This window comes from Lutra lutra, chromosome 10, assembly GCF_902655055.1.
Source record: "Lutra lutra chromosome 10, mLutLut1.2, whole genome shotgun sequence".
In the NCBI taxonomy this organism is placed as follows: Eukaryota; Metazoa; Chordata; class Mammalia; order Carnivora; family Mustelidae; genus Lutra; species Lutra lutra.
Window position 1 is genome coordinate 82,911,388 of NC_062287.1, and position 13,720 is coordinate 82,925,107.

Consider the following 13,720-nt stretch of genomic DNA (forward strand, 5'->3'; position numbering starts at 1 on the left):
CATATATATTAAGCTGAATGATTTTAGCTTTAGAGCCTCAGCTTATATAACTGAAAAAGAATACATAGTGTTGGGGGTTAAATGAGATGGTATGCATAGAGTGCCCAACACAATGTTTGGTACATCATAGATGATGCAAAACTCAGTTCCCATCAGTCTAATCCTTTCTTATGTTTTCATTTTTGTAACTCTAACACCTACCACAATCCCCAGGTATAGTAAACTCTCACATAAACAGAATGCCTCAGTATCACTAAATTATCCCATGTCATTCCTATAACAACTCTGTTATAGGCAAGTAAAGGATGACGATCTTTCAAAATAACTTTAAACTTCAAAATTGCAGGCAAGTGAATGTTTTATCTTGGGGAAAAGAAGAAAACAATATGTCTGTAGTATTGTTGTCCCTACCATTATATCAGAACATAAGCATAGAAACTCCTTTATAGAGAATTTCAACTAGGTATAGTAATAATAGGCAACTGGATTACAGAAGTTCTGAAATGATCTGACCTGCAGTGAATTCTTTAAAATGATTTTTGTCTTCCTAAAGCCTATAGTTTTAAATGTTTACCTCCTTCTCAAAAGCAATTTTGAGTACAGCATGGGCTAACTAAAATGGTGTACATTTGAAATAATTCAATATAAATGCACTGAATAGCTCAAACTGAGTTTCCTTAGCCCTGAGAGTATGATAAGTTGACATTAGCATTTCTAAAAAACCAAGAATTGGGCAAAATTGCTTTGTTAGAAATAAGATGTGACTCAAGGGTCTTAAAACATCTTAGAGGGGTGCCTGGGTGGCTCAGTCATTAAGCATGTGCCTTCAGCTCAGGTCATGATCTCAGGGTCCTGAGATCAAGCCCCACATTGTGCTCCTGCTCAGGGGGAAGCCTGCTTCTCCTTCTGCCTGTGCCACTCCCCCTGTTTGTGTTCCCTCTCTTGCTATCTCTCTCTCTCTGCCAAATAAATAAATAAAATCTTAAAAAAAAAAAAATCTCAGAGGAGGGAAACCAAATGTACTTGGGGGAGGGCCCTAGGAGTCACTTTATTTAACATGTAACACTAGTATTTTAAAAATCCTGGCAACCTGACAGTACTCTAGAGTTGGATTAGGAGCTCTCTGCTAACCTGAGCTCCTAGAATATCAACAAAAGTTCCCTTCAGTTCACTGGTCCAAAAAAAAAAAAAAAAAGTTTTTAATGGAGACTATAAAATGGTTCTTAGGAGACCTTAATCATTGTTGGATGAGAGTGAATGACTAAATGAAATAATGACATTAAGAAAAGTATTCTTGGGGCGCCTGGGTGGCTCAGTGGGTTAAAGCCTCTGCCTTCGGCTCAGGTCATGGTCCCAGGGTCCTGGGATCGAGGCCCACATCGGGCTCTCTGCTCGGCAGGGAGCCTGCTTCCTCCTCTCTCTCTGCCTGCCTCTCTGCCTTCTTGTGATCGCTCTCTCTGTCAAGTAAATAAATAAAATCTTTAAAAAGAAGAAAAGTATTCTTGGCCTCAGTTTGTCTTTGCATATTTGGGAGAAGTTTTTAGAGGATGATCTCTAAAGCACTCTCCATTCTATCATTTTAAATTTCTATCTATGGCATGTCAGTAGACATGTCAAGTAGAAAAGAGTCTTTCTCTTTCAGAAAAGAGGTGCTTCCTGTTATTGGGGGAGAGGAGGAGGCAGGAATGGAATTCATTTTCTATAGAGTAACATTTCTCTATGAATATTGAGAAAAAGGTGATTACCCATTGAACTGAAATCAGAATAAAAGTAATGTGAATAAGAAAATGGAACTCTGTGTATCAGACAAAGAACAAACTGACTTTGATAAAGCCTTTGGTGTTTGCAGTGGAAGTAATCCATGAGTTGCTCATCTAGATGAATCCTGGAGATGCAGAAGTACGCAGCTGAACAGTGTTTATGAGTCGGGGTGAGGGGGGAGATTTAAACTACATTCCCTTGGACAAATGATGGTTCTGCCCCTATCAGCTGAGCTGACTCAGCAAGTTACTTAAACTTTCTAGATCTAGTAAAGTTTTCTTTACTTTAAAGAGAGACAGAAATAGTATGCTCTCTAATAGAGTTCTTGTAAGTATTCAAAAATCAGTAAAGTAAAATGTTTACAGTGGTTCTGCCATATGATAAGTACTCAATAATTACTGGCTATCATTGGTCCTCCAATGTCATTCAGTTTCCATAAAACACCAAAGAAATAAATCATACCAATTTTTCAAAAAGCAACAGATTAGAACAATAAATTCAGACCTAGCTGGAAGAATGTTCTTGAGGGAGAGTGAATGTGTTGTAAGTTATTATTAGTAATCTTGATGATGATGATAATGATGATTATAATTTATTGCCTATCATGTCTTACAGGAATTGCCCAAAGGACTTGATATTTTTGTTATTGCATCCTACCAATAAATCTACGAAGGAAGATATCATATAGATATTATATAGATAATATATAAAATATTATGTAAATTAGAAAACTGAGGCTCAGATAGGTTAGTAAAATGACTTGTAGTTATAAAGTTAGAATACTGAAGAATCACTGATCAAAATTATGCTTAATGGGTTTGGAGCTCATTCTCTTTCCACTGCCACACATAGAACACTATATCCATAAGATAAAAGTTTAACCAGATGGGCTTACAAAAAAAAAAAAAAAAAAAAAAAAAAACTACAGAGATAGAAAAGGTAGAGAAATTACCAGGTAGCTAAAAACCAAATATTGAACCCAGCTGAGGATGACCAAGAATATAAATATATCAAAACTTTCTCATTTTAAGGATTTAAAAAAACTTGACTGTAAGACTTTAGCCATTCTCCTGTTGAGTATCTCTTAACTCTGCGTGGTCAACACATCCCTCAGGAAAACTAAGGAAACAAAGTGGTAAAAGAATCTTGGGGTGCCTGGGTGGCTCAGTTGGTTAAGCAACTGCCTTCGTCTCGGGTCATGATCCTGGAGTCCTGGGATCGAGTCCCACATCGGACTCCCTGCTCAGCGGGGAGTCTGCTTCTCCCACTGATTTCTCTCCTCTCATGCTCTCTCTCTCTCTCTCTCTCTCTCTCTCTCAAATAAATAAATAAAATCATTAAAAAAAAAAAAAAGAATCTAGTCGGCAGCCAGCGGTCTCTTTTGCAAATTACATGATTTCCTAGTTAACTGGATTGGAGAGAGAAGTTGATGACTGATGACAGTGGTTAGGGTTAGGGCCATTGCAAAAGAAATGTTGGAAATAGTCACATTCAGAATATATATGTATTCCAAATAAATATGCTACAGCTCCATCAGTTATCTGTTGCTATATAACAAACTCTTCAAAGTCAAGGCCTAAAGTAACAACCATTTATTTTCTCAAGAGTCTGCAATTTGAGTTGGATACAGCTGGCAGCTTTTCTGTCTGATATCTCCTGGAGTCCCCCATAAAGCTGTAATCACTTGATAGCTCAAATGGAGTTGGGTGGTCCTATGTGGCTTTAGTCACATACCCGTGGGTTCTCTGGGGGTTGTCAGCCAGAGAATCTTAAGAAATCTCTACATGGTCTCTTCAGCAAAATAGCCTAGGCTTTGAACAAGGTGGTAACAACATTCTAAAGGGTAGACCTCAGTGTTCCAGCATGTAAAGATTGCTGCTTTGGGCATGTTTATTGGTGTCCTACTGACCAAAGGCAGTCATAGGACAAAGCCCAGAGTGAATTTAGAAAGGGACTATCCAAGGGCACAGATATTGGTATGTATAATTAATTGGATGTCATTGATGTGACAGTCTGCCACAAAGGCTAAAAGAATGATGGAAATTAGATACATACATACATACAGCTATAGATATATTTCTCTCAGATATATGTGTGTGTATATATGTATGTATGTGTATTTGTGTGTGTGTATATATATATATATACATATATATATATTTCTCTCAGATATATAGATATATATATATTTCTTTCAGTGCCTTTCAACCTAAGTCAGATCATACTTTTATTCTTTTGACCAAAATGATGCCAAATTTGCAGAATACTAAAACAAAGATATCAAACATTAGCCATAGGATTTCACACTTTATTCATTATCAAAGACAAGTTTAAATGAAAATTATTACCTGCACTGCTCTCAGCATGGAAGAAAAAAGGGCATTATTCAATGGTTTCTTCAATCCTAGATCTGGCACTAATCCTCTTGGCAAGAGAGTGCCTGAAGGGCTCAAACCCACAACCTATAACTACTGGCCCTCAGAACTGCAGATTATGTATTCCAATAAAATAATGATTTCATTTGCTCTTATTTGAAGTAAAAGGAAAATATTTCTTCCTAATTAGTGTGTAGTGAGATAGCAAAGGGCAAACAAATATTTCTAAACACACAGACTTAAAGCAAAGACTATAATTGTTATAATCAGAATTAAGAGTATCTATTGGGAGAAGAAAAGTGATGTGATGCTTTGCATACTAAGACACTGGTTAGAAATTTTAGTGCCATCTGCTCTGGTGAGAAGAAAAAATATATATATATTACCAAGCAAAGCCAGAGTCTCAAGCTTAAGGAGTAATGGCTACAAAAGGGAAATTCCTCCCATGAGGAGTAAAGCTTATAGACAAGAATCTCTTTTCTCCTTCTCTAATAGACTCAGAAATTAAACACTCCTGCAATCTCTTCTCTTCTCTGGATCAAGGTTAGTCAAATGGTGAGAGATTTTGCCTCCAGGCTGATCTACATGCGTAACAAAATGAGACACTGGATTTTCCCCCATTGGAAGGGATAGTTTATCCTGGTTTGCAAAGAAGGGTGCATATCCATATCAGGTGGTAAGGGAGGGAGTTTGTGGTAGATGTGATTGGTTGGTTGGTGATTGATTGGTTGCCCATCAAAGATTCAAGCTCCCTTCCATTGTATACAGTCACTGTCAGGAAAGGCTGACAGGTTAAACACTACATTTCCCAACCTGCTGTGCATCTATGTGGGGCATTGACCAACTACTGGTCAATTCAATGCCAGTTGAAGTGATGGGTAGTATTTCTAGACTTGGACAATAATTTAAAAAAAAAAAAAAACCCAAATCCATGTGCTTTTTTTCACATTATCTCCCTCAATTTTGCTGCCTCGTTGACATCTTAGTAGCTAAGTGTTAAGGATGGCGTATCTCCAATCAGCTTAGGACCCTTAATGACTGCGTAGAACAAAATACCACCCCATCCTCCTCAAACCCTACCCATAGGATTTAGGTGAGCAAAAACAAACTTTCATTGTGTAAAACCAACAAAATGTTTTATTTTGTTTTAGCAGCTGGCATTGCCTTAACTAATATGTGGGGATGTCGAGAATTTTATCCCCACTGGAATTCTGAGGTGAAGTGAATTAGAATAAGCAACTTGGCAAATAGAGCAGCTGGGAAGAATGAATGTGCAGTGACAGGGATCAGAGCCAAAAGCAGGATATTTGGAGCCAGACAAATCTGGATTTGAATTCAAGATTCACAATTTATGAATAAGTGAGTGACTGTCATAAACTAACCTTCTTTATTCAATGCCTACTACTTGCCAGACACTATGATAAGCACCAGGGATACTGCAGCAAATGAAATAGAAAACCCCCTATCATTTGGGTGTTTATATTCTAGTCAGGGAGGTGGATAATACATAAATTTTTAAAAAAGTAAAAGTATAGAATGTGATAGGAGCTGTGAAAAATAATGAAGAACAAGGAGATAGGAGGGCAGAGCACATTGTGTTAGACAGAATGATATTCAGAGAAACCTTCTTTAAATAGGTAAGTGACATTTGATTAGAAATGTGTACGAAGTGGGAGAATGAGCCTCATTGCTATTGGCAGAACGGAGTTTCAGGTGGATGGAAGAATAAGGATAAATACCTGAAAACAGCAGATGCATGGCATAGCAAAAAATAGCAAGAAGCCTAGTACTGCTGGAATCAAACATGTAAGAAGAAAATCAGGAAGAAATGAGCTTAGCCAGGTAGGCAGTGACCAGAACATAGAGGACTTTGTTTCGGTTCAGGTCTCTCAGAAGCAAAACATAAAACAAGAATTTGTGTGAAACTGGTTTATTGAGGGAGTCCTCTCAAGAGAAGGTTACAAGGTAAGAATATAGGATAGAGAGCGAGACAAAACAAAGCAAGAAAGTGAACTCTGCTGGAGACCACTGGCAGCCCAATGTCACAGAAGGTCTGGAGAAGGAAGAGCCCTAGAGAGTTGGTCCCACTTTGTAGGAAGAAAAATGTCCTTTTGTTCTCTCACATCACCAGCCATTACCAGTAAGCTGCTCCTGGGAAGAAGGGGACATAACTTCCCAGATGAGGTGGCACCTGTACAGCCAAGGACAATTTGCAGGAGATGTGGGCAGCTATGAGCCATTAGCAGCCACCATCAGGTAGGTCCGTGGGCCCGGGGAAATGATATCTGGCCAAGACACTAACAGCTTCCACCACATTTCACCCTGGCACCACTCGGTGCCCTTGCTTCTCACACGAACTTCACTCTATTCAGGCAATGTTTCTCCAAGATTCTGGTTGGTCACAATCTCAAGGAAAGCTTATAAGGCGAGGTGTAGTGCTGTTGCTATTGATCCCGTAGCTGTAACTGATACCCCATCTCCTTCCTCCATCACTCATTCTAGATTCCCCCCGCTGACTCACCTGCCACCTCCACTGGATTGCCAGCTTGCCTGGTAAGGTGACCCTCCTCTAAGGAGGGATTTGAGTCTCTGGTGTCCCTGTTCTTACTGAAACAAACATGGATTCTCATCCCTGCACATTCCAGTTAAAATTGTGCATGAAACTAACAAGAGATGCCCCAGGACATCAACCAGCTGCATCTATGTAATAGCAACCTAATCTCCTCATGACGATCAAGGTCATTCACTCAATTCTTTGCACCGGTATCCAAAGCCTAAAATATTTACTCTCTGCAGAGGCTACCTACAGTCTCTGTCACACAGTCCCTTATTTTATTTTATTATTATTATTTTTTAATATATAACCCTTAATTTTTTTTTAATTACTCTTTGTTCATGGGGCTATGGAAAGAACCAGCTGTGGGCCAGATTTGGTGATCCCTGCTCTAGACCCACAGCACCTAAAGCTGTGAGAAATTACCTACCTGGGTCACAGGCAGCGACAGGAGCTGGGCCACTTCTCCTTCCACTCCTAGGTTCTTAAGATTCCTATGTTCCACCTACTGGAGACACACAAATAACAACCTGCTGAGAAGGAACAGCTGCTGTTGGGTTGACACAGAGCTTCTGACACTGCCCGTGTAGTTACCTCATTCATAATCCTGGGCAAATACTGAGGTGCCTGCGCTGATTAGGGGCAGATGCTGGCTGATGTCAACTGGCCAAGTCATTTTGTCCACTTGATTATTTAGTGCCTCTTCTGCAGTGAATGTTCTCTAGCGACATTCAAATGCAATACCAAGATTGTCAACTTTGAATTCACTCTCCAAATTCGATAATATCCCATAGGCATAGCCTCCCCTGAGTTACCAGTCTACTCCATTCTTGTTGTTAGACATTTTGAGAAAGATGAGAGGGTGAATCCCAGGTGAGAAACTTAATCATCAAGCTCAAATGCCACAGTGTCCCTCTTATGTCTTTTCTTTACCTTCCATGTGCAGCTCCCTTAGCTCCCCTGCCCCTTCTAGTGCTATCAGGTAAAATACAGCATGTCCCGTTAAAGCTGAATTTATATAGATCAATTTCAATAAGTGTACACACCATCCAAAATTTTTAACACACATATGCTAAAAAAAAAATGCCCTGTTCTTTTGCTGAATTTCTAATTTAACTAGTCATTCTGTATTTCTATTTTCTTAATCTAGCAGGCCTATGTATCCAAATACCAGTATTATTACAACTCTGTTTCATGCCCTGATACACCTCACCTTTGTTCCAATTCTCTAGTCATATTTCAAGTTCTCTCAACACTTGTCATTTCCAAAATGTACTTTCATACACGCCGACCTCTGCCTGCTTTTGCTATCCTCTCAGCCTGGAGTCTCCCTCCCCACCTACTCCCAAATAGAAACAAACAACTAATAAAACAACAACAAAAATACGTTATATGTTTATTTAAAAAATAATTAATTAATTAAACAACAACAACAACAAAAAAAAAAACGACAAAAAACCCAGCTCCTCTCTGAAAACCATGTATCACACCTCTGTGAAACACTCCTAGGTTTCCCTGTGTAATTCAATTGCTTTTTCCCATTTCAATTAGATTAGACCACAATGTGTAAACCCAATCCAGCAGCAAACTAAACATGAAACATGGTTCTTCTGATAACGATTAGCATTGATTATAAAAATGGCAGTCACTTTGGTTGTATTTTGCCCTGTTTAGCAGGCCGCTTTGGAGAGCATCTAAAATCTATGGCAAAAGGAGTGTATATGAGAAGGGCCAATGCTAAAATGGTTTTTAAAAGTAGTGACTGAAAAATCATACTGCATTAACGACACATAAAAAGTCAACATGTGAAAGTATAATCATTAATAAAATAGAATGGTTTGGGAAACACACAATAAGGGGTATGATTATTTCATAGACACATATAAAATTATAAACACTCCTTTTAGAAAAAGTTACTGAGAGAAAAGTCCTAGGTTCGTTTTGTCCTATGGTCAAATTAGCTTGTCTCTGGGACAAGGTCTTATATCATTCTTAATCAGTCATAGTAGATACGTGCCCTGTTCCCTCAAATTCTAATTCTGCAAAATCTTCTAACCAATAATAGGTCATCAGCAGCATTATATTCAGAAATCAACACATCTGGATAGGTTATATAAAAACACCATTCCTAGAATAAAAGACATGGGACAAAGTTTCAGCTCCACCATTTCCTAACTTGATAACTATGGGCAATTTCCTAAATGTCCATGAATTTTCATTTCCTACTACATAACTTCATCAGTTCTTCTGGAGATCAAGCACAGTGACCTTTAGTAAAAATAGTATATAAAAACATTTTTTAAAGGAAATGTCAGTGATATTTAGAGGTTAAATTAATCTACAACAAAAAGTTTTTTCCTCAAAATCATGAATCTCAGCCCTTTGCCCCTAGTAATACCTATTTTGATAAGTTTGGTCATTACTAAAGTCTTTACAATCTAATGATCTGAGGGGAAGATGTTTTATTTAACATCTGCCCATAAGACAGTTAGCTGTTACAATGAAAGTATTTCCCTGTAGGCTTAAAGTCAGCTACATACCTGCTTTTGTGAAAGTGAAGTTTGCTCATCTATACTTTTATTAGTAGCAACTCCCCAGAGCTGAGACCTTGGTGTCAGCTCCGGAGAGAGCATGGTAATGTTGCCTCCAGCAATTTTCCAGAGTTTCATGCTTCAGGCCCTTCTCAGGTGAGGCTAGTTAGGATTCCTTGAGCATGGAGTGAGTGAGTGCTGTGCAGAGCAACGGACAGGCCTCCAGCACCAGCCTTGGTGGGTTCGGGAGAAAGGAAAATGACTCCTTTTCCTTCTGTCTAGTAGAGACTGAAGGGGAGTGGGGGAATCCAGGTGATGTCATTATTGTTCCTCCTGGCTGCAAAGAGCTTCTCACAACTCCAATCAACAGAACATTTTTTTACACAGGCTTGTGGAAAAATAAATGCATCCAACCACTCAGGTTCAAAATAGGTCACTTCTTTGGTGTAAAATTGCTTTGGGGGTTGGAAAAGACGGGTGGGGATAGACTTTTTTTTTTTTTTTAATGGCAGTGTGTACACTGGGGACTAGACCTACATCTGCTATTAACCTCTTTTAGAAATTCTGACAATCTACATGAAATATCACTGCACAGTTTTGATCTATCCCCACTCCAACCCCAGAACATGGCATGGTGCCTTATACAGCCTGTGGGATCAATAAATATGTTGTACAAATGAACAAAAAAGTAGTAAACAAGCATCACTTAAGAGTGAAAAAAAAAATAAAACAAAAACCAAAAATATATAAGAACCTCCCTCTCCTATCTGGAGAAGACTTTGTACTCAGGGAGACATCTGGTATTTCAAATATTGGGACCTGTCCTTGGGACAGGTCTATTTAAAAGACTTATACTTGTTTAATGTAATCCAATCGCTCTGCATAAAAATAGTGACTTTGAATTTTATTCACTCCTACACGGTCTACACAAATAGAGGAATAACTTCCACATGATTATAAAAACAATAAATATTCTAAAACAAAAATATGATTAGCTTTGAAAAAGAACCAAGACACATTCAAATCCTGCAACAAGGGTCTAGAGGCATCGTCTTGTGCCCTCTGCTTTCCAGTACACATATTAGATGAATGGGGCAACACACAGATTGTATATGCCCACTTGTTTGTGAGAAAGAGAAGTATTCTGTCATTCATCCATTCAAAATGAAGAAAGTCTTATACAAATTAGTGTCTCTGTCTACCCAATTTCCATGCCTCATAACCTAGCTTATTTAAATACTAAAAATTCTCCTTTCTTCTTACCAGGACAGTATCTTTGGCTTAACTGTTATCTGAACAAAATGCCTCTCATCTCTGTATTTTATCTAATCAACCTTTACTATCTACTACATGTCACATCCTACACTCAGCCTTTGGGGTAAAATAAAAAGAGATAAAGATATGGGGCAATCATCTGTTGAGCCCAAGCTAAACAGTAAAAACAAAAATAGAAAGTCCCTGAGAGCAGATGTCATGATTCCCTCGGCTTTGCAACCCAGTGCCCATCGCAGTGTCTGACACATGCACCGTGAGTATTGATGGAAAGAACCAGTTCCTAACAGAGATAAATACAGGTGCCCTTGGACAGAGAAAAGATTCAGGAGCAAGTTCAAAGAAGCTGAAGACTGAATGATGGGTCTGCAGGTACATGAAGAGGATAAGGGCATAAAAGAGGTAGAATGTGTAAAGGCAAGAGGAATGAGAGCTCGGGGCACAGTAGGCTCAGAGGTGGAAAGTATCTGGGTGTGGTTTTTATGTTGGTACCAGCTAGTGTTGGGAGTAGTAGCAGGAGATGAGCTGGAGAGGGGTGGGAGGAGACATAATCAGGAGCCTTAATGTTGTCTGAAGGAGTTTACTCTTTAACCTGCAGCATGTGACTGTTACATACGCTGGGATAAACCACAGTCTCCTTGGGATCCCTCCCTAGGTAAGAGTTCCCTTGTTGCACCTTAGATGAAAACAATGCTATACACAGAAGGAAACCATCCTCAACACCAACACCACCATTACCCTCATCTAATGTTTTCTGAGCTCTAAGTGCATACTATATTCCGTCCTGACCTTTTAAATGTCACCACACCCCCACTAAGGTAGGTACTTTTGTTGATTGACAATTGAGCAAACACAGGCTTATAGAAAATTGGGTAATTTTTTCAAACCATTAGAGCTAGCAAATGCCAGAGCTCCTAAGATTTTTAACTAACTTCGACTTGAAGTTTTATCCCTCAGGTAATCTGACTGTCTTAATAAATATCTGTTGATTTCCTGAATATATTTTTTCCTCTACCCCCAAAATAGTTGCATTCAATGACCAATATAACTATTTTACTAAGGTTCATTTTCTTTCCATTTCTTTTCAGCTAATAGCATGATAATGTGGGCGATATGCCAGAACATGGCATCAGGTCAGCCCAGCCACTGACCTTCTGGTAAGGTATGAGGCCCCTACCCAACCCACCCGCACACACACCACTCATTATACACATTTACTCTGGTAAATCAGAAAATGTAGAAGTCTGAGTACATTTTACCAACTATGATAAGCTTTCTCTCCTCTGTACCTTCTCAGAATTGACAGGTATCATTAAAACCTCCTCCATAAAACTTTTTAGCACTTAACTAAGTTCCAGTCTCCATGGGAAGAATAAATGAAGGCACATTTTTTTTAATGTATAAACTGAATCTTCAGAGGTACAGCGTTGGAGGTTGCCATGGAAACTTTTCTCTCTCCTTCCCACTGTTTTTGGCGAGTTTTTTATTAAACAAAACAAAAAAAATTCTAAATGCCCTCATTAGCCCCATCTTCATTTCCAGCAGAATCAGAGGTACTCTCCCTATGTCTAGGCCCAAAATCTCTGACTCACAGTACCCTGAACACTAAGAAACACAGACACTTTCATTCTCCAATATGGAGAAGTGAACACTGAGTTTATTCACTCATTCATTCACTGCATGTAATCTCTCATTACAAAGCTCTAGTCTAGGCCCCTTGTGAATATAGACTTGAGAAAACGCCCACATTCAAAGGAGCCAATCATCCAGTAGGAGAAAGAAAATGAGTACATAGCTGATTTAAGACAGCATTAAAGAGAAGTGCGAAATGCTGTAGGGGTTCACAGGGTAAAAGCAGTCATATCCAGCTAGTACCAGTGGGTAATGCTTCTTGGAGGAAGTAGCATTTAAACTGATCCTAGAAAGTTGACAAAGAATTAAAGGGTGAGAGTTTGGGTTTAATTCTACTTGGTCTTCTATGTTAGGTTGAAGAACCTAGTCTTTACTTACCATAAAAGGTATTTTTGAGTCACAGCGTGATATAGATATCATATACCTGGATAATAAATCTGAAAGTATGGAACACCACTAAATGGAGAGAGGACCCGAGGGCTTGGGAGGATAGAGGTGAGAAAAACAGGAAATTGAGAAGGCTCAACCAGTGTGGGGGGAATATGACAGTGTTTCATTTCCCATGCATCAAGCTTCAGGTAGAAAAGATCATCTTTCCTCCCAATTAATTGGCAAGACAGAAAAACAAAATCACTTAAATATGTCTCTTAGCAATGCTAAATGAAATCCTAGTCAAGGATGAAACTAAACTTTTTCTAAAGCACAAAGAGTTTTAGGAGGAAAGGCCCCATGGTTCTTTCTTGATAAATAATGACTAAACTTTTCTACATGCAAATTAGCTATATTCCTCATTTTCCTCAGTATTTTCTTTGATCATATATTCCATACCACATTTATTCAGTGGTAGAGGTTAGAAACCAAATCTACTCTTAAATAAGAAATGCTGAAAGCCTCCTCTCTCTCCATAGTCATCTCATCAAGGCAAAGAGCAGAAACTCTGTTCCCTTTGACGTACTAATTTCCTGACATTTAGCAGGTATAAGTAGGTATTTGTGCAATATGGTAAAAACACTTCTTGAATATTCAGCTTGGATGCTGACCCTAAAGTAATGCCAAAGCTCTCTCATTAAAAAAAAAAAAAAAAAAGGAAGGAAGGAAGAAAATGTGCCTGTTGGGCCTTGATAACTCCCCAGAATTTTACCCTAAAATCCAACCCAAAAGCTATGACTCGGATTTAGTCAGTGGTTCCTAGCCTAGGTTTCCCCCCAAAAAGTATTTTTTAAACAGCAGAAAATTGAGGTGCCTGGTGGCTCAGTGGATTAAGGCCTCTGCCTTTGGCTCAGGTCATGATCCCAGGGTCCTGGGATCAAGCCCCACTTTGGGCTCTCTGCTCAGCAGGGAGCCTGCTTCCCTTCCTCTCTCTGCCTGCCTCTCTGCCTACCTATGATCTCTGTCTGTCAAATAAATAAATAAAATCTTTAAATAAATAAATAAATAAAAATTAAAATTAAAAAAACAGCAGAAAATAGATTTTCAAGAGAAACACACACACACACACTATATATATATATGTGTGTGTAATTTTAAGGCTAATTGAAGCTCTTCATTTACATATGGCAAGACTGGAAATTTCCTTACTTTCCCTGGGATGTGAT

At 38.7% G+C, this 13,720-nt stretch overlaps 1 long non-coding RNA gene across 1 annotated transcript; it reads left to right on the forward strand.

The window, feature by feature from the left end:
* Positions 1 to 1,379: 1,379 nt before the first annotated feature.
* On the forward strand, positions 1,380 to 12,766 carry LOC125079932 (uncharacterized). The gene is made up of 3 exons (XR_007121169.1): positions 1,380 to 6,392; positions 11,092 to 11,148; positions 11,582 to 12,766. It is a non-coding gene; the product is annotated as an uncharacterized LOC125079932 (long non-coding RNA).
* Positions 12,767 to 13,720: the final 954 nt, after the last annotated feature.